This window comes from Lepisosteus oculatus, chromosome 15 (assembly GCF_040954835.1).
Source record: "Lepisosteus oculatus isolate fLepOcu1 chromosome 15, fLepOcu1.hap2, whole genome shotgun sequence".
Lineage (NCBI taxonomy): Eukaryota > Metazoa > Chordata > Actinopteri > Semionotiformes > Lepisosteidae > Lepisosteus > Lepisosteus oculatus.
Genome location: NC_090710.1, coordinates 2,137,005 through 2,159,615, shown reverse-complemented (window position 1 = coordinate 2,159,615; position 22,611 = coordinate 2,137,005). Strand labels below are relative to the sequence as shown.

The 22,611-nt window shown below is 38.7% G+C and overlaps 1 protein-coding gene across 6 annotated transcripts in view; it reads left to right on the top strand.

Moving 5' to 3' along the window:
- nr1i2 (nuclear receptor subfamily 1, group I, member 2) overlaps positions 1-22,611 on the top strand; it is a 69,669-nt gene that overhangs the window by 11,160 nt on the left and 35,898 nt on the right. For 4 of the 6 annotated variants that reach the window (XM_069178828.1, XM_069178831.1, XM_069178830.1 and 1 more), the window contains one exon: positions 17,608-17,716. The exons of the other annotated variants lie outside the window; for them this stretch is intronic. The gene's annotated coding sequence lies outside the window, so the exon portion shown is untranslated. The remainder of the gene's footprint in view (positions 1-17,607; positions 17,717-22,611) is intronic. 6 annotated transcript variants of the gene reach the window in all.

Below are 22,611 nucleotides of genomic sequence, written 5' to 3'. Positions count from 1 at the left end.
AGTGCTTCATAGCAGGCTGGTTTAGCCAGATGAAGTAAATACTTCCTCTAGCTTCCTCTTATGACTGAAAGTTGATTAAGTCAAATCTGATTAATGAGGTTACATGGTCTTGTTAACAATATTATACATCAAAGTCCAATTAAATAAAAGTGCTAGGGAGAAGAGACTTTGGAGTTAAAAATATTTTCTTAAGTTGCATTTTGTAATGCTTGTTTCAAATCCTTGTGTGCAGGAGCAAATGGGGTTTGCTGCTCTAATGTGGTCGGCACTTTTTGTTCAATAGAAATTTAAAGATTCACATGTTAAGCCTCAACATTTTAGATCAATGTAGGGGCAGGTTGTTTCTAACCCTTTGTTTACTAAAAGTCCTAATATCTTTGCTATCCTCTGAAGGGCAAGTGGTTTGTTACATTTTTATCATGTGATGTAAAAGAAATACTGAAAGAGAGCTCAGTTTACACACTACCCATTCCTGGTTATCGGCAATTAATACAATTTAAGAGCAACCAGTGTCCTTTACATATGAGGGTCCTGGAACAAGAGAACAACATTTCTTAATGCGACGGGTTGTAGGAACATAAGAGCATAACAAAGGTTGCAAATGAGAGGAGGGCATTTGACGTGTTTGGCTTGTTTGGTAGTTAATAGTTAATTAATCCCAGGATCTCATCAAGCCATTTTTTTGAAAGAAGCCTTCACCCACATTGATTGGAAGCTTGTTCCACAACCATTTCAACAGACTACACCACAATAAATTTGCATGATTGCATTGTACAATTTTTACATAAAATACCTTGATTTCAATTCTACACTTTTCACTATAGAAGCTAACGGTATTTGACATTGTTTTCCACTTCAGATAATTTTGAATAATCTGTAGAGACAATAAAGAAAATAATGTACTGTATCTGTGAATTCTGTTTTCATTAATTCCAGGTCTTTGGTTTTTGAAGTTAAACTAAAATGATTATAACCAGAGGGCTATTTCAGGTTTTATTTAAAGTATGTTCTTTAGCAATGCAATCATGTGGCATGACTGCAAAAGTATTAAGTGAGAGTATTAAGGGGAGAGGTTGCAGAGAGAACATCTTAACCAGCGTGGTAGATCCATCATTTTGCAACAGTACAGATTTAACTCCTGCTTAGCTGAAACAAATTCTTTAGGGTTATAATCTTCTGAGTACAAATCCCTACTCATAAGAATACTTCCAAATGATTTCCATTTGGCCTATTTAGATGGGTGGGTAGTTAGTAGCTTATTCAACTGTTTATTGAAAGAACACCTAGTGTTGGCTTCAGTCATATGGTTCAGTACTGTGTTCCATACTCTCTCAACCTTTTGTGTAAATAAGCATGGAAATCCTGTTCTGCACTGCAAATAGTTATTTCTTAATTTGATGTTAGATAATAGTTAAATGAAGGTATAAAAACATTTACTTCTTCCTTGTGATTTCAGTTTGAATTTGACGAGTGTGATAAAACAAAAACCGAACAAAGCAGATTTCAAATAAGACCTGAAACATGAATTACAGACCTACAACTCTATACAGTACGTACAGTATGTAGGTATGCAGTACCAGAGACACCCAGAGTTCTCATATCTCACACCCAGCATTCCTGGTGCAATGTGTAATAATGTTTCCAATGTGAATACTACATGAAATAAGGGAACATGATTTCAAAACTTTATTATTTGCTTTTTGTCATTTGTGTTCTTAGTTTTAGTATAAGCATTTTCATAGTAACTATACAGGCCTTCTAAATACCCATAATTCCCTTGAACACATGCACATTACCATTAGATTCCCATAATGTCAGGATTGTTCTGATGTTGCTTGTTTCTGTGACTGATTTATAATTCAGTTGGTGAATGCGTTCAAAATCAGTACTGTTGCCTTGTCATATTTAAGTTTGGAACTAATTAGCACATTTAATTTTGGAATGTGTGCCACAGAAATCATGTGATATCCAAGCACAGAATATCAAGAAGAACAAAGCTCAGGATTCATGTTGGACCAACATTTTGTACGAGAAAAAACAGCAGTATTTAAACTTACAACGCATCTGTAGCTCTTGTGTATTCATATAGTTCTGAGCTTACAATGACCATAAGAACATACGTAAGGTTTCAAAGGAGAAGGGTTCTATTTTGGTATTGTCCACAAGATTGACGTTATACCAGAAACTAGATAACAGATATAAATGAGAAGGAGAAGCAGTTTCAGTACAGATCCCTGGGATACTCTGTTAAATAATGCCAGGCTGTCTGGCAAAGAGCCTGTTCCTTCTGTTAGCTGTGTACCTCAATAAAATTGACCATTTTAACCAAAGCTGCAAATTCTGCCTACTTATTCTTCAGAACACAGCTGGAAGAAGAAAGCAAACACACAGTGATCTAAGTGGGCTTCATTAGATTACATTTTCAGAAGTATACAAAAAAATTAAAAACTAAATCTCAGAAGAAAGTTTTCATTAACATGGAAAGCATAAATATAGCTATAAATATAATAAATCTAAAGAACTGAGAAATAACACAAATGCTGAATGTCATTGTAAAAAATATGCATGCATTCCATAACACCTATAAGACAGTCCCACCCGCTGAGAACACTGAGAAAGCAGAACAGTAGGCTCAGTCACAGGCTGCTCCAGATTCATCAGACAGACTCCAGCTCCAGGTAGATAGTCTTCTCTGAGTGTTTTTTTCTGTGTTTATACAATTAAAAGGTCGGTCAGGATATTGGAACATTTGGTCCCTCATTCTAAACTTGAGTAAACACCACGATATTTGCTGTGTGCTTTTATTTGCCCGTAACACAAAATACACTTTTCAATTATTTTACTGCATTTGAAAGTAGAGGTTATCAAATTTCTCAAACCTAGTCCCTTAATGCTCTTGCAGAAGCCATTCAGCTCCATTACTCTTTTGGTATTATTTAAAATGGAAAACATTCGTTTTTTTACTAAATGGTTTGTGGTAGTTTTCACTTTTAAACTTATGTTTTAAACCTGAAAATTTAAAGTTATGATTTAAACCTGAAATTTTAATCACTGGTTATCCAGCATAAATCTAGGCATTCTCACATTTAGGCATTTTACAGACTAACAAACTACAATTAAATCTAGATTTTCTGCAAACAAGACAAATTTTACACTATTTAAGTAATTAAAAAAATAGTTATTTGGAAGTACACTTTCCTTTCTTCATGTTTTATTTATTAAGATTGTTTGTGTTTCTTTGTACCATCCTACAAATCAAAATGTACACTTTGGGTGCAGTTTATTTCAGTTTGCCACTGCCACGGCTGGAACAACCTTTGTATCAGTGGGCATTTTGAATGATTAAATCTAAACCCCGCTGTCCCAGTTATCTCTTAGGGTTCTCTTCTTTCCTGTTACGATGTACAGGTAGCAGCCTTTTGGGAGGAGCATAATTCCAAATGACGTTTTATTCTTAACTGAGCTGAACTCTCAGTTTAAATAAATGATCAATAAAGGCTGACTGGGCCGGAGTTCATTCTGAGGTCAAATAGAAAGTGGACTAAAAATGCACTCATGTTCCAACTGTGCTCTTAGTCACCAGTCCTAATTTATTTCAATTTTCCATTTGAGTCCTGTGTTACTTTTGCTTTCAGCTCTTGAAAAGGTGAATGAGCTTTGTAATTTATTTAAACCTTAGTGACTGCTCAGTGTGAGCTAACATTTAACCAAGTGGATTTAATCAGACAGAAAAACACTGACTGACTGTTAGGGTGTCTGATACAGAGTCATTCTCACTCAGCTCATCATCAACTGATCACCTTGAAAGAACTGCGAAGCCAGAAATAAGGGAGACAAGTTTTAATCGGCAAGTAAAGGAGAGACTATTGCTGGGTGCTGAGGTTGCCGGAATTGGTTCCCCTTAATTAGCCTGTCATCAACAACGACTATAACAAGGACTTAGTGCAAATAAAGAGTTAAACCAGCTAGCACATCCGTTACAGGCACCAGTTATCACTGGTGATGAAGGTGCCTGTTGGAACAAAAACCAGCTGAAATCGACGGACTGTAGGACCTGGGCTCTAGGAGTCCATACTTCAAGCACTGTGTAAAGTATATCGTGGATATAATAAGAATATAATAAAACAATATAGAATAACACAAATATTTTCCTCTTCAGAACGTGTCCTGTGTGGCTGAATAAAAGATACTGTACTGTACATATGAAGACTTTCAGATTTTATTTTCAGACTGAAACTGAAGTAAGATCAGTAAGATTAGTAAGATCTGGTCTTATAGTACTAAAACGCAAAGTTATTATTTTTTTTTCCAATTCTTTGCAGAAATAAATCTGAAACTGCTGGCTGCATATATGTGTTTTAAACACTGCAGTTAAGCTTTCCTGACCTGATTGTAAGTTTGAGCCATGTCAGGTAAGGACTGACATGCTTTTCAGCCTATCTGAGAAGAAACATTCCAGTTTAGTAATTTAGGGAATGCCCAGAAAGATGGCAATGGTTGAGACTGTACAAATTCAGCAAGAAGGCAAGGAATTTTTAATTAATAGAAAAAGATTGTAGCTTGACATACTCAGGAACACTTACTGTTCAGCATGGTGCCTAATCAGCTGGAGTCAGTTTAAACTTCACAGTTGTCCACTGTGTATGAGTTTAATATGCCAGCAGCCATATCACCCTGCAGCTCACAACTGACAGCCCACTGAAGCTCAGCAGGTGTGAGCCTGGTCAGTACCCAGATGGGAGACCTCCTGGGAAAAACTAAGGTTGCTACTGGAAGAGGTGTTAGTGGTCCTAATGCCCCAGTATAGTGACGGGGACACTACACTGTAAACAGGCGCCATCCTTCGGATGAGATGTAAAACTGAGGTCCTGACTCTCTGTGGTCATTAAAAATCCCAGGGTGTTTCTCGAAAAGAGTAGGGATGTTACCCTGGTGTTCTGGCCAAATTTCCCATTGGCCTTTCCCCATTGTGGCCTCCTAATAATCGCCATCTATGAATTGGCTTCATCACTCCTCCCCACTGATGGCTGGTGTGTGGTGAGTGTTCTGGCGCACTATGTCTGCTGTCGCATCATCCAGGTGGATGCTGCACATTGGTGGTGGTGGAGGGGAGTCTCCATTGCCTGTAAAACGCTTTGAGTGGAGTGTTAGAGAAAGTCCATATACACTAAGTATAAAGAATTTGTATTAATATTTAGAAATCAGACTGGTCTCTGTTCTACCTGATAAACTGCATCCAATATAGAATTCAAAATACAGCTTTTCACCTTTAATTGCTCGAAATGTTTGGTTCCTGACTACATGAGTGAAGTACTGACTACATGAGTAAGGTATTTACTCCCTACACATCTACACATCATTTGTACTCTGGCTCACAACACTGGGAGACCAGGCTTTCTATGGCTCCAAGACTGTTGAATCATTTCCCATCCCATATTAAGTCCTGCAAATCCGCCAGCACTTTACAATCCTGTCCTCAAACTCACTTTTATATTGTCATTTGTAATTATAATTTTTGTATATGTATTCCGATAGTAAAATACTAAAATATACAGTAGTGCCTCTCACGACCTATAAAATAAAGATCATTGCTTTGATTGTCATCCATCACTCCATTTTCTAACAGGTTTATCCAATATATGTGGAGGATCCAGAGCCTCTCCCAGCAAGCGACAGGCTCAAGGCAGGATACGTACTGGACGGGAAGCCAGTCCATTGCAGGGCACACATGGAAACAATCACAGACTCACGCACACTCACACCAGGTACAATCTTCCCAAAAGCCAATTAACCTATCAGTATGTTAGTGCACCATGGGAGAGAACATACACAAACCAGTGAAGAACATACAGACTCCTCACAGATAGCACCCAGATGCTCAATTGAACCAATGCGCCACTGCGCTGTCCCAATTGGCAGTCAGTCAGTCATATTGAATCACTTGGAGAAAAGGGTTTTGAAGTGTCTTACAAAGAAGCTCAAGTTTTCAAATACAATGAAATGTCAAAGAGTGATATGTGTCAAAAAGGAACAGGAAAATATATTGTGTGGAAATGTAGAACTTGTGATCTGCCAATACCCAATACAATAGCTCTAAAGACTGTTGTCAACATTGAACCCCATTTCATTACTTCCAATCTTCTCAGCAGCTATGAGTGACAATGCCATTTTTAACAGTTATAGGTTAACGTTTTTACCCTTAATCTGTTTTAAATAACCTTGGCAAGATGTGCTTGTAAGATGTGCTGTAAATGCCCTTTAGCAGAGTAACTGACGCTTACAGGAAGGGAAGATGTGAGCACTTAAGCTATGTGATTTTTTTTTTATATATATATACGCACTCAGTGTGTGGTGTGGTTGAATTCTGCAGTGAATTCAAATGAAGTAAAAAATATACTATAATTTTATATATATAACCTCAGTTAAAGTTAGAACAATTTAAACCCCAAAAAATAAATCATCTTATTTACTGAAATTAGTCAATATTACAAGGTGCATGTAGTGTCGCAACACTAACCAAACGGGTGATGTGATAATGAGACAGGTAAAGGATCCTGAGGGGATGCAGGCAGAAAACAAAATTGAAACTAAGAATTCACTTGAAGAGAGGAATGTAGTAATTTAGACTGGAGTTGAGCCAAGTGGGAGGAATTGCACAAGTCTGGGGAACAAAGAAAGGTCAAATAACTGGTGAGGTTCAAAAACATGAGAGACAGTCCAAGATGAAATCCAAGGCATTGTCAAAGTGAGAAGCAAGGTCAGAGAAGAAATGCAGAGCTGAAGTCAGACCAAAAAGTAATTCAAAAGCCAAAAGATCAAACAAACACTGTAGAGGAAGACCAAGAATCACGGAAAGAACTCGAGGTCGGACCACTGAGTAGTGGAGGGTGAGATCTTAAATAAATGTTGATGAAGTAGGAATGTGTTGGGCAGGCAGCATTGATAAACACCCAGATTATGTTTGAATGGCATCGGTGGGTGTTTCAGTCTGTGTGGGAAAGCTTTTGGTTGCCATAGATAAGATCACTTTCTTAACCATATACAATTTCTAGCATTAGAAATTTGTCTTTTTGCATACCCCAGCTTGCTTTCCATGAGACACACAGGCACAGCGAAAGAAGCTTGGGGTCAGAGTGCAGGGTCAGCCGTTTATACGGCGCTCCTGGAGCAGTTAGAGTTAAGGGTCTTGTTCAGGGGGCCAACGGAGTAGGATTCCTCTGCCGCCACAGGATTTGAACCAGCAACCTTCCAGCCACAGGCACAGATCCTTAGTCACAGAGCCACCACTCCACCCATAGTTAACTGGGGTTGTGATCCCACACTCACACATTTTTACAGCCACCCCCTTCAATGGGCGATCTCCAGGCACTGGACAAGGTTTCCGGGGGAACTGGACTTGAAAGGAATTGATAAAGATGTGGAGCTTGTAGTTCCTTGGTGGGAGCAGAGGGGCGTTCTTCAGGCCTGTAACCACTCCAATGCACATAGTATTGAAGACTCTTCTGGACCCATCACCGAGACTGGAGCCTATGGGCCTATAATTTTCAATCACAAAATCAATACAAAGCCCAGCTACAGTACCAGTAAAAATGTATCCCAGCAGCAGACTGGATTCCTCAAATATTAGATCCCATAACAAACTGAATGTTTTCCTCCAAGAAGGAATTCAAGACTATAAACTCTAGCCTCATCAACAGTATCTTTGAGAGTGCTGGTGACAGAAAACAATACAGCCCCTTTTCTGAAGCTACAAAATAGTTCAGGACACCTCATCCATTAATGCAGACAGACCAGGTGCAATATGGTCAGAACTTCCCTAATTTGGTCGGAATTTGATAAGGTAGTTACTGGACATATCTGTAGCCAAAAAAACACTAATAATCAGTAAAAGTGAAGCTAGCTTAACACAATGTTACACTATCTAAGGCTGGGCATGCCAAGAGGCAAATCTAATTTTAGAGAAGCGATGAGATCCACATATAACAGTGAATGAGTGTTTTGTAAGACGGGGCATACATTCATACAACCACGACAAAGTTGCAAAGAAGGCTGGTCGATATTTTGCTGGATTCTTCACTAGTCTAACAGGGACAGGAACAGACACAAAACTGACTTAACACTTCAAGAACATACGGTACTACAGATGTGAAGTAAAAATGGTGTGATTAAATTAAACAGAACATACAAATAACTTGAAGAAGGCTCCACAGCTGAAACATTGTGTTTCTTTTCTTTACCTTTCAGCATGGCATGAACTTGACCTGTTCCTTTACAGACAGCATTTGATGATACACATCCTTACTCAAACCTCTTTGTACCAATAAATTTACTACCTGCTATAACTAGCTACCAGCTATATACAGATGCAGCTACTGTACATCAAAATTCATTACCATGCCAAAACAACTCTACCATACCATGTTATACTTTCCAGAAAATATTCATTGGCAGAAGAAGATCTGTCACTGGCACTTTGTGGTGCATTGGATGGTAGTGAAAACATTAGCTTTGTTTTATCTGTTGTTCTACTTCTTTAAATCCACTTAATAAGGAATATTAATATGGAATCATGTAACAAAGGGAAATTTTGGTAGCTGACAATAAAAATAAGTCTGAACATCATGAATATATTTATATATACATGTAAATATTTAGATATTTTTATATCTTGGACATTTCTTGTGGCTATTTTGGAAACATTTTGACTTGCTTGTTTTAACTATGTTTTGCTGTCGTGATTGTTGTAATGTAAAATGACATGTTTGCAAGCCGTATGATGCTTTGGTTTGCTTCCAAGCTAGAAGATCGTGGGTTTGATTCCCAGCTAATGCACAAATTGTACTCTGGGACCCCCTGCAGAGTAAAAAGTGTGGAAAAATGTTTTTGCATCTCCCTAGAATCTGCTTTTCTTCCTTCCCCCTTTTGAGCAGTAAAATTAATGTAATTTAAACAATTATCTAAATTTAATAATTAAATTATTTTATTAATGATTAAATTAGTAACATTATCTGTGTCCAATGCATTTTATCTTAATAAAGAGATGTCCATCCCACACATACAGAATATCTAATTTTGCAATTTAATTTAATGATTTATTTTACAAAACTGAGAACTAATCATGAAATATGAGAACTTGTTAATTTGGTGATAAAGAAAAAAAAAGAAGTAAAACAACTCAAAGAAGCTTATAAAGGTCCAGATTCTCGATTCTAATATTACTGCATATAAACAGAACAAATACAGTACATTTCAGTGTGTTCTCATCATACACATTTACAGTGTTTATTAGGATTTTCTGGACAAACAGATTTACAACACTTAACACCTAAAATTGGAACAATGGGGCTGGAGTCAATACAGGTCATTATTGTCATAATTTCATTACTGTCATTACTTTCATTATTTTAATGACAGTTCTACAGCTAGTTTAGTGTGGTGTTTAGTGTTTTTTTTCCTTGGTTAATATACTGAACCATGCACTTTTTTCAAACCCAAAAGGCTATGATCAATTTTAGTGTATGTGGGTGCAGCACATTAACCCCTCTACTGTACGGAGCGAGTTGTTATGAGCGTGTGGGGGTGAGGATCGCAATGCCATCGCCACCCTGTATCGGGTAAAGCAATTACAAAATGGATGGGTGGATCGCATGACTCTCTCTGTGTTCTGACTGGCACTGTGAGGATTCTGTGAGGGTAGTGATCTCCCATCCAGGTACTGGCCAGGCTCATACCTTCTTACCTTCAGTGGGTTACAGGGTGTTATGGCTGCTGACTTACTCTCTGGTGCTCAAATGACTGGTCTGCTGTAACTATTTTCTTGAATTCCCCTAGGGCAGTATTCACACATTTGCTACAGTACACTCACAAGAAGTTGAACATGAAAGATTTCATGCTCTTTGTTTTGAATGCAGTATATGCCATGAATGTGAGAAAAACTACTATTGACCTGCTCGTGGCCCTACCTCACTAACTTAGTGGTGCTTTGACCAAGCCAGTATAAAAAGCAATGGAATAACTGAATGAAGCATTAATTTCTACCTTTTTCTAGAAATCTTTCAGAAATCCTTGTGTAGATCAGGTAAGTCATTGTTACTAGACTGCTAGTTAATTGCCCAAATATATCTACAGCTTTTGTTATTGAACGTTTCTTCTGGGAGACCCTTACTGAAACAAGTTAATTTGTCTGAGATGAGGCCACGGGCATTCATGTCAACAAGCCAGTGCAGGACCCCAAATCACACTCCTTTAACATCACCACGTTAAAACAGTTGTATAAAGAAGAAAGGGCTAAAATGATTCAAAACTGTCAAAGGAAGTGATTAACAGCTTTAAGAAATGTTTGGTACTGTATAAGTACTTTGTTTTAACAGTGTCCCCCATTTGTGCTGTAGAGAGTACCGTTTCTGTTGCTTTGGCTCCTGAGATGAAGCAACTTGTTTTTCAGCTCCACTACAGCTGTGCAGGGGAATCAAAGTCTGTTTTTTTTTTACTGTACTGTTTGTATTTATTTGCTCTTAAATACATTATGTTACTATATGGTTTTAAAGCCAGTACAGTATGTGTGTAATATATTTTTTATATCAAAATCTAAAATAAAGTTCTGTCTTGAGCTGTACAAATAAAATACAGATCCTTTTTATGTATATGTGAACCTGTAAAAATATTGTGTTCACAATGGCATATAACAATACCCTATTTAATATATTACATATATACATATATTTGTACAGCACAGGAGGATAATGTCAGCAATGTACACTGTGACTCATTGGAGCACTCTACCAAGTTCAACTGTAGTTCTGGAAGTTTCAACTGAAGCACATTGCAGTTTCTAGTAGAGGGGGGTTTTCCCCAAATATTACAGTTATTGGGTTGTGAATGTTTGAGCACGTTTCACAATAATTAATAATAATAATTGCTTACACTTATATAGCGCTTTTCTGGACACGCCACTCAAAGTGCTTTACAGGTAATGGGGACTTACCTCCACCACCAATGTGCAGCATCCACCTGGATAATGCAAAGCCAGCCATAGAGCACCAGAACGCTCAACACAAATCAGCTATCAGTGGGGAGGAGAGCAGAGTAATGAAGCCAGATTATAGATGAGGATTATTAGAAGGCCATGATTGGTAAAGGCCAATGGGAAATTTGGGTAGAACACCAGGGTTACACCCCTACTCTTTTCAAGAAACGCCCTGGGATTTTTAATGACAGAGAGTCAGGACCTCGGTTTTATGTGTCGTCCAAAGGATGGTGCCTTTTTTTACAGTATAGTGTCCCCGTCATTGTACTGGGGCATTAGGACATCCAGTTGATAGTGATAAAGGGCAGGGATCCCTGTGTCTAACTGCCATCCTGTGATTTTGCAAGTATGTACAGTAGCTGTGAATCACAGGTCAGGACTTCAAGAATGGAATGGATATACACATGTTCTCAGTTATGAGTGAAATGTTAGAGCCAGTATCAACAAATGGATTAACTGCCATGTCTTCCAGCACAACAAGGAACGTACGTAGTTGCACGTAGAGATATACAGTACAGGAAGATGAAGGTTGGTCAGGTGAGGCCGTTGTGTTAATGTGGCCTTGGTTTCCCTGATAAGTGTCACACTGGAACCAAACACCTTTCTGGAGTTCTTGCCTGAGGCTGTTGCCACAATGCCAAGGAGATGGAAGGTCACTGGACCTGAATGTTGGTGAGGATTCCTTGTGCCACTGGTGAGGGCTGTGCAATCTGTAGTTACTTGGGCAGAAGTGTTCACTAGTGGTCCGGTGAAATAGTCCTCTGCTGCTCCTAATGTGTGGTATGTCATAGTCGAGGGGACCATATTCAGTTCTATAACATGGTGAGAGAGGTTGGATGGAGCGATATTTGTGTCTACTGTGATGTTCAGCCAATACAGGCAATATGGGTCTATTCCAAGGGTACTATGCATGTTCTGGAGATCTGCAACAGGGTTTATAGTCATATAGTGAAGAGTCAGGACAGCAGTCATAAAAGTTCAAAGCAGCTATATTCATCTTTCTTGACCCATGAGATTCACGTGGGGATTGAATTGAAATCTTTAAAATCTTCCTGTTGTTTATTAAGCTGTGTAACCTGTGTCAGATCCATCATTTTTAAAGATACGTTTTCTGTGACTTTCAGGAGCTGTTCCTCCGGATGTGTCAGGCAGGGTGAGCACTGGAGTAGCACTGGAGTTTATAGCAACAGATGTATTCCCTGAGAAATGAAAAGGTTCAGGGAGGTTATCTGTAAAGCGACCACAGCTGTGGATTATGTGGATTTTAACTAGTAACATCTGTGGGCGTTCCAATTAGTGCCATCAGAGCACTTCCCTGTGAGAGAAACATCTAAGGAGTCAGTCTGAGCTAGGCTCAAGGCAGAGGAGGTGGGAGACAGTACCTCCCATCTTATATGTTAGCAATGTGACTCATTATCCTGGTACATGCAGGCAGCAGAGCTAGCCAAGTGGTGCAAAAGAGGTATCGGTGTGTAGGTATGTTTGTGTCCATCTAACAAACTGAAGCACAACTGTAAGAGTGGCTGGGCTGAAGCTGTGGAAGATCTTACTATTTCTAATTGTGAAGCAGTGGTGCCTGCCATGCCTACAGTGCTGCATTGTGAAAAAGCAGGCTCCAGACTGTAAGAGAGCCAGCCCTGAGTGAACACAACTGCCTGTTGTTATCAGAAGGCTGACAGCTGTGGTTTAGGTTTGAAAGACAGTAGGCTGCATCTTTCTCTGTGGTATATTACATTGTGTTTGCGATACCTCAAAAGGGAAATGTCAGAGCAACATTTCTGGAGAAAACCGGCAAATAGTGAGATTCTCTTATTGTGGTTATGTGCCCCACACGGAAAGACCTACAACAACAATGGTGGAGAGAATTCATTATCTGTGGTATCCTGCAGAGCAGTGCCATGAGCAGGCTGACATGCTGAAATCCAAGTGCAGGGCTTTGGGCTTTCCGGTGTGATGTGAAGGTCTGAGAGAGCAGGAATGCAGATGGGTAGGCTGGCTGGGGAGGACTACCTCGAAAACAGGCAAAGGGGCTGACAGGATCGGGACTTCCTTTCTTCCTTCACCAAGAGAGAGTTCTCAAGAGACGATGATGTGAGTTGACCTGAGAGGAGGTCATAAAAGACCGAGATGTGAGAGAAAAAAATAACATGTGAGCGTTAAATAAGAAACAATGAGAGGTATGAGTTGATACCAAGGGAGATGTCAAGGGTAGGAGAGTTTGAGCCTGAGGGTCCATTAAACCGAGACACTGTTTAAGAGTCGTCAAACTCAAACGGAGTGAGCGTTACTAGACAATGTCCTCGTGTCTTAGTTGCCACCATGAGAGAGTCATGTAACAGCACCACTTCCAAAGGACAGTGTGAACGAGATGGAAGAGTGCAAAAATTTTGCCCAAAAGGCTATGACGGGTATATTGATCAATGTGAAGGCATCTTTTTCGCACCCAAAAGTGATGGCTGTATTCCCATGGCATCATGACGGTAAAAAGGAATTAAAGCAGAATGCCAGACTAAAGATTAAAAAACCTCTTTTACTTATTATATATTATGAAGAATGTTTAAATTTTCAAATATAATTTAGGGAATTTACAATAATTTGGCATTTTAATATCGTGGTACATTAAAGTATGTTCTAAATAAAATAAAATTGTATAGTATTCTGAGTTAGCATTGTATTAAACTGAAGAAAAAAGGTCAAGCAAAGGGTGCAGACAAATTATATCACTTTTAAAACTGCATCTTTTACAACTGAATACAAAACAGGGGAATATAATTAAAATCAACACAGAATCAATACAGATTCTTTTATCTATGTTTCATGTGGCCTGCACTGTGTATACTTTACAAGATAATTCAAAATATGAAAGGGTATATCCATTCCAGAAGGACATTGACCTTCCATTTAGGGGAGGGGATGTAGATGTATTGGAATGTATTCAAGTTTAGAATAAACGGAGGTGAAGAAATTAATTCTTAAAAGAAAAATACTGTATGTAGTATAAAAATACCACAAGGCTGTAAACCCTGTACTGAAAAATGTACTGAAAAGAGTATTTTATTTCTGCATGAGAAACAATTGCCCTCTGTTGTTTGCCCACTGAACAGGAGACAGCAATCCTCTGATGAGATCCAACTGGAGCCTTTTGCCTCGAGGAATTTACAAGAAAGAGTTTCCTGTACCCAGAAACAACATACTGTAGCAGCTGAGGCTCTTGAGGATTTAAGCGGAGTTTCTAGTCTTCAGTTACAAGAGTAAAAATATCATCTCAGGTTAGACAGCAACACCATACTGTAAGATTGGAGGGGAGTTCTACACTTTGAGATTTTGAAGTTAAAGTAATATATTCAAATCAATATATTATTATGTTCACCAAAATAGAACATAATCAGAGGATCCAAGCTTCTACTTGGAAGTGACTATAAGTTCTATTACATAGTTGTTGGACTATTCTCCAGGAGAGTTTTTTTCAGTTTGAAGACTGTTTTACTAAGTGTCATTGGAGAAACAGGGAGTGGGTTTCTCTTACATTTTTGCTTAATACCTTGTAAAACTCATTTTCTCTGTCATTACCATAGCAATGAGTGTTTGGTGATGTCTTTACTTCTCCAAAGTCTTACCAATGCTTGCTTTCAATACAGTGCAAAGCAAATAAAGTAAAAAAGTGGTTTATGTCTAAGCTCAGCTTATGTTGCATCGACAGCCACTGCGTTCCATCTGTTTGTATTTTGCCAGCTGACCTCTTTAGGCTGCTCTGGCATCAATAAGATGCATGTGATAGGCATGGCTGTAGAAAAGACAGAGTGATCAGCACTGTGTCTGATGCACGTACTGTAGCAGGATTGTCCAATAAGCACATAATGGTGTGTTGTAGTCACATGGGCTCTCTGCTTTGCAATTCAGTCTTTGACATATTAGGAATGCATACATATTTAAAATGTTGAGAATACACTTAGGGAATCAATCTTCCAGTTTAGTTTTTTTGTCCAGATCTTGTATAAATTTAGTGTATATTATAGTACGAATCTGTTTATTGTGAAAGAAAAGTGCATCGATTCCTTTAAATACTGAAAGCAAATGCTTTAGAAAAAAATGCTTTAGAATGTGTAATTGTGAAATTGGTTTATTTTGTGAAATATTTCAGGCATTTTGCAAAATGTTGCCTAGAAATTGTAGTTACGAAATTGCATGGAATTTACTATATAGCCTGTGCATTTGAATTCAAACAATTTGATTGATTTTATTTATAAAACCACACATAAATACGCATGTCATAGATATAAAACAACATTAAACAGTTTTTTGAATGCATAAAATCATTCTAGATTCCTAAAAATAAGAATTGAGGTATTTTGTTTCCTGAACATTTTGCAAAGTTTTTTTCTGAACCTAATTTCCAAACCTTTAGCCATTATCAATCGCACCTAGTTCACAAGTAATTTTACCATTCTGGTACAGTACATTTCAAAATGACTTTATTGACAGTCTGATTGTAGCCCGCAGTCACTTAAAAAACCAGCATCTGGAGCCTGACATGTTACTGACAGTAAGGAATCTGCATCAATCCCATCATCCTCAGAAACATGCCTAGGCAATGGAATGGGTGGCATAAGCATAATCCCCAGGAGTGATCATAGATACATACTGTACAACATTACATTTCCTGGCACACACAATGGAATAAGCACTTAAAATATTTTTTTAACTTGTTTTTATACTTAGATGGCCCCATCCATTTAAAAGTTAGTAGCTACCTGCTCCAATGCCATCATCCAGCCATTCCTTGATAGAAGCCAGTGTGTTTGCTTCAACAGTGTGACTGGGTAATTTGTTTCACACTCTCACCACCCTTTATGTAAAGAATTACCTCCTGTCCTGACTGGTGGATCTCATCCAGCTGTTTCTTAAATGAAACCAGGGTATTGGTTACAACAACATAGCTTATTTGATTCTCCCTTTTCTAGCACTCAGAAAAGGCAAACACTTTTACGTTTTTCTAAGAGGAATAAAGCACAGGAGTGAAGGTAAAATACCACAAGTCACAGAAATCTCAATTAATCTGAAACATTGTCAGTTACATGATGGCTTGCATGCAAGAAAATGTTATGCACATACCTACTTTGAGAGCATTGACACGTTTTGAACAAAGTATTGTTTCTTCTGAATATTCCTGCAACCCCTGTGGCAAAACTAGAACATAATTAGTTGTCCAGAATTGCACTCAGTGATGTGTAACTTATTTATCCATTCATTAACAGAGAGATCACTTTATTGGCCATATACAATTTCTTATATTAGGAATTTGTCTTTTCGCCTACCCCAACTTGCTCTCCATGAGACACACACACAGGGAGCGAAGCTTGGGGTCAGAGCGCAGGGTCAGCCATTTATACAGCACCCCTGGAGCAGTTGGGGTTAAGGGCCTTGCTCAGGGGCCCAACGGAGTAGGATTCCTCTCCAGCCACAGGTGCATATCGTTAGCCACAGAGCCACCGCCCTGCATGCTCATTATCACAAACCTGCATGTTCCTGGAGCAGGCTGCGGAAAGTGATTTATGGTCTTGAACCATGTGGTCTCTTCTCACTTCTCACTTCTCATTTTCTAGACTTGGTATCTTAAACTGAAAACAAAACTGATTGAAAGCTCAACACCTCCGCCTTAGAAGGCTGACGTTCCAGGTCTAGCTAGAAAGTTGCAGATAGAAAAGTTTTATCAAAGGCTGTCTTCCAAGCAATAACTAGCAATGTTTAAAAGACCAAAGTCGTTTTGTTATTTTAAATGGACTTAAGAGAAGATGACAGTTTTGTACTTGCAAACCTGATCTTAAAACACTATTGAATTGTGTGGTACTAATATTGGTTTTAGAATCAGTAGAAATATCTAGTGCATATGGTAATTAACTTCTCCAGTACTTGCTAAGCACAGAGAAAACCACAAAATATGGAATTAATTTATTAATATAAATATATTATACCTACTGTACCGTATATACAGTGCTGTAACTGGTATTGTTAGCTATACATAAAAAAAATAAATTACACAATAAATAACATTCCACTTTCTAACTTGATCACTTCCTGTAGTTATTTTGGAAAAGTTCTGTGTGTGCTCATTCTACTTATACTTAATAAAACACTATAACGTTTTAACCTTTAACCTGTAATTTATTAAAAAATACAATCCAATGCAGTTTAAAATCACAGAATCTGTAATAAGCTATTAAGGTCAGCACTTTACAGGGTATAGTCCTGCATATACCCTCCAATGTAAGATATCAAATGGTTTTAATCATTTACACAGTCAGCATATGTTACAGGATGTACTGTGAAGTGAGATGCTGTGGCACTGCTATGCATTGCTTCTCTGTGGCCATGAGGGCAGGGAAGTTTACAGTACTTTGACAGGCATGTCCTTAAAATCCCCCACACATATGGCTGCTCAAATCAGCTCATTCACTTCCCTGTGTCTTGTGTTGGTTGGTGGAATGCTAAGACGGGCAGAATTAAACATGAATAAAGGACCACTATATGTTGAGACGTGCAGGGAAGATCAATTTAAAATTTGTGTTTGTGTTTATTTTCAGATCTCCCCTAGGCAGAGGGGTCCAACATAAATGTGCTGTGAAACTGGAGGTTTCTCTGAGATGTGGTAGCATAACATCATCCAGTGATTTTTCAACACTACAAAAACAGGTAGGAAATTGTTAAGCTGTTGCAGAGATGAATTACAAGAAATGACTGAGTGGAATAGTCAATAAGTCAAATAAATAATCCTAACCCCCAACTTGTAAAGAGTTCTGACAAGAATATACCCAAGCGAGTGGCATAGTTAGAGGCATATGAATTCTTTGTTCTCTGGCATGGCTTTGGTGAAAAGTGTAATAATTCAGGCACACTTCATTGAACAAATATTTATTAACAATGACAATGCACACACTACGCTACCATGCACAGCATAGACTTACGACATGCAAGTTACTCTATTTACAAATTTACAGACAAGGCGTTCAACAGGCCGAACATCCCAACCACCCAGAAAAACTCCAATGTTACCAAGTATTCAAACTCATAATACCTACAAAGGCCAGAATATGATCATGTGTTCTAAACTAGAGTACAACCTGTGGTTAAATCTCTCTCTGCAGACCCAGATGCCACAAAATAAATGGGATCCTATCTCCTTATTCTAAAAATGCACTCACCAACCAGGAGATGCCGTTTTGAACGAGGACTTTTTTCACTTAGTGAATGAGTTCCTTAAAAGACAGAATAGCCGGCTGACGTTGCTAAGCTCTCTTAGCAAGATTCAAATACTTAGCTCCAATCAGGTCTTCTAAGGATGATCTTGACAAGGACCTCTCACCTGGCATATGCTCTGTCCTCCTGTCTCCTCTCTTCTCTCAGTTCTCCTTTGATCTATGTCTCTCTGTCTTTTATCCTAAACTTTTGACACTCTTAATCATTTACCTAGAATTTTATTAACTAAGGTAAATCAGAAGATTGTTTTGATCAGTATGTCTCACACCCAACACAACTAAGTAAAAGTCCTTTGTTTGAAGCCCTAGAAGTGGAAATGTTAACACTAGTTACCCATTGTCTCTAGATTAATAATAATAATTAATAACTGCTTACACTTACATAGCGCTTTTTTGGACACTCCACTCACAGCCCTTTACAGGTAATGGGGACTCCCCTCCTCCACCACCAATGTGCAGCATCCAGCTGGATGATGCAACAGAAGCCATAGTGCGCCAGAACACTCATCACACATCAGCTATCAGTGGGGAGAAGAACAGAGTAATGAAGCCAATTCATTGATGGGGATTATTAGGAGGTCATAGAGGCCATAATAGACACACTTCCATTGTCACCTACTGTAGCCTCTAACAATATTATGCTATTCTCTCCTGGCTGCAGGCCAAGCTCAGATGCTCTGGTTTGTTTGGTACACACTGCTAGTGGCATCAGTCCATGTGTTATGATTCGCATACCTTGTCTAGCTATTGCCAGTATTTACACTACTGTCAAATCTGCTGTTGTTTGCAAAATTAAATCAAAACAGAAGTGAGAAAAAGCAGAAGAAAATGAAGGAATTACAAGAACTTTATCTCCAATTTTAGATGCTTGTTTGTAGAATGGCTATCTAGCCCCCACAAGCCAGATGCATCTTTTTTGCAGCAGCAGTCTCTTAGTATGACTTTTGTACAGTCATCATTAAAATATTCAAATTTTAAATGGTGTGGTGACAAGAATATAGTGAAAAACAGTGTCCTTGAGCTACAGACCTGAATTTTATTGTAAAAGACATCAAAAGACATTGTTTTGCAAGTGGAGTTTCAATGTCATTGGCTGGGCAGCTAAGATGTGGTGCCTGTAAAGGGGGCTGCAATGACTCAACGATTAAAGTCAAACTTTAATTTGACTTCTCCTGGCTCTGTGCAGCAGGCCGGAGGCTGATCCAATGATGGCCAAGAAGTGCAAAAGACAAGCAATTAAAACATATTTGCTACAATTAAAAAAGACGGGGCACAAACTAAAAAAAATAGAATGGCTCAAACATTAAAAATGGACATGCAAATGAAAAAGAAGTCTTACAGGTAGACATGCATTCTAAAAAGTGAGGATGCGAAATCACAAAAAACTGAAGACATGCAAATTAAAAAGCATGGGTGTATGAACTGAAAATGTTGACTGTGGAAAACTGTAAAGAGAGAGCATCTAAACCCGTGGTTCTCAAACTGTTGTACGTGGAGCACTGCCAGGTGGTACGCCAGATTACCCTAGAAATTTGTTGTATGAACTGAAAAATCGGAATGGGTTTTCATATTTTCTGTTTTAATAAAATGAGTTTGTCAAAAATGCGTACCACAATACAGCGTGCGCTAATACTTGAGTGGACACAAGAGCTACTATGTAATTCTATACCATTGGAACAAGTAATATTGTAGGTTTATTCCATGCTGAATAGAGAAGAAAGAAAACACAACATTTTGGCCGTGGAGCATTTTTCACACCTCAACACGCATGCTGACGCAGGTACCCACCTGAACTATTCTATAGAGTACCATTGTATAGGAATATGTGCTGTGAATGTAAGTGGCCAATTGTATTTTAAAAAGTTATCTCCAGCAAATAGGGAGGTAGGTGAATGTGCATGGTTTTGGAACACTGGCAATCTTGTGAGCACTGGAAAGCGTGATAACAGAAAAATATTTAAGGACTGTTCTAGGTTAATTTGAGAAAAATACACAGAGCGTCTCTGTGTTTCGCTCCCATGCACCTGAAATAAAAACGTTTTTTAACTTCTGAGACGGACTCCTGAAACAGAAATGGGGAAAAATGCAAGCTTGCAGATTGCTAAAGCAGGTAAGCCCCACACTATTTGTGAAGAACTTTGTTTTCCGTTGGTTAAAGAGCTGACATGTAAGGCAGTATCTGTGGGGAAAAACCTGCTAAACAGCTCAAATGACACAGTCACTGCTAGAATTATTGATGTGGCAGATGATGTCATAAGTACACTAATAGAGTATGTTAAGATGAGCAGATGCTTTTCATTGCAATTAGATGAGTTTGTACAGTAGTTGGCATTGATTTGGCCAATTTGCTTGTTTACTTTAGATACGAGTTTTAGGGTATGTCCCATGAGAACTTTCTGTTCCGGAGCCGCTACCAACAAGAACTACAGGAAAGCACATATTTCAGCTTTTGAATGAAGTTATCGAAGAGAATGGCATTGCCTGGATTTCCTGAAATAACTCGGAATACGTTATTCTCATATTTAATTTTATCTACTGTAAATGTAGCTTCTTTTCCCTGTAGTTACTGTATGAGCCATGATCTAAACAGGTCTTGCAACATTTCCTAATATAATAGTCTCCCTGGACTACACAACCATCCTCATTAAAGTCCCCACAGGCTCAAATGAGGCTGATTTCTAACAGGAAATCAATTTGCAGTATCAATATACAGTTAAAAATAAAACTATGGCCTAAAAAATAGATGTTTTTACCTCGCTTACGACTTTCAGCAACTGGGGGGGTCACCTGTACTAATTGATTCACACCACAAAAGTATTGGGAAAAAGACAATATCCCAATAAAGGTGTACAATCATTATTGTGTTGATAATGATGATCTCCCCCTCCTACAGTCTTGCTCTGTGCACACTTCTTCTTGTTGACTAAAATTAGGGAACATTTTCATTTAGAAATTGCACTACACTGTATTGTGCACTAGTTCCAAAGAAGAACCACATGTGGATGATATTCTTGTATTTGTCTTGACATGCTGCTAAGTACTCCCTTTGTGATAGAGCTACTGTAAATGCTGTTACTGTTACTGCTGCATGTGCTCCAATGTGCTCTTGTACCAAGTACAGTTGTGAGCAACTTTGTGAACATGGTGTTAGTTTTGAACCATGCATGACTAGCACAGAAGTCCAATGACAACTCACGACTAGGGTTCAGATCAGGGAGGCCATTCCCTCCAATCACACCCCCAGGGCTCTCCAACAATGACTGTGTGAGCACTAACTTTTCCCAGCAGGAGTACAGAGTCTGTAGGTGGCAACCTATCTGGCACTGCATCAACCATCTTTAAGTAGGCCTGAACAGATTTTGGCCGCATAAGCATAATCAACACTCAGAGTTTTCTTCTCTGCAACTCGTAGTTGAATTGAGGTGTCCATCTTGTCCATTGTGAAGAACTCCATCTGTACAGCATCTAGCCAAGGACCTGTGAATATCCCCACACTTGACCGGATCCTCTCTTGTGGGAACTCAAGACTACCCACATGAAGAGACACCCCACAATGGAGAAGTCTGGTCCTAGGGCCAATGCTGTGTGTAGAGATATGACCAACTATATCCGTTGGGTACTTTTAACCTACCTCACCAACCCCAGCTCCTTCCCCATCACTTCACGTCCCGTTACCGAGTTTCCATCGCAATGGTCAAGTCTATACAGATCCATCCTGCTCATGCCTGTAACCCAGCTGGCATTGCACAGCTACCCAATTCTTCGTCTTGTGTGTGGGGAGCCCACACAATAGCTCCAATATATCCATTTCAGGTTTACCATGTCTTCATTTTGGTCGGGTTAGGTAGGTAGATTAACCATCAGGTGCACACTGGCAAACCCATCACCAAGGCCTGGTGTCTATGATCTCAGTATGGTTCTCAGAGCTTTTAAAGGAACCATCACAGGAACCTAGTTTGGATTGTTTTTTGCACCTTTGGCAATTAATCAAAGGTAACCATACCAGGAATAGAAACCTCCTAAAAACATACCTCTAATGTTCCCTGGAGCACTCAAGTCACGATCCCAGGAGAGGTTGATTGGAACATCTGCACACTGTTTTTTACTCAGAATTTGGGATTTTTTTAATGTTTAATGTTTAATGTTTTTAAGGTAATCTATGATATGTGTAAGAGCTGAAAACAATTAATAGTTCAAACTAATTATTTTCAATTAAGGGTTCAAGTCAAGTCAGTTAAGGGTTCAAGTGTCCAACTGAGATCTTGGCTGGGGAAAAAGACAGTAGGTGTCTGAGTCTCCAGTACCAGGAGTAGGTACTCCTGCTCTATTCCA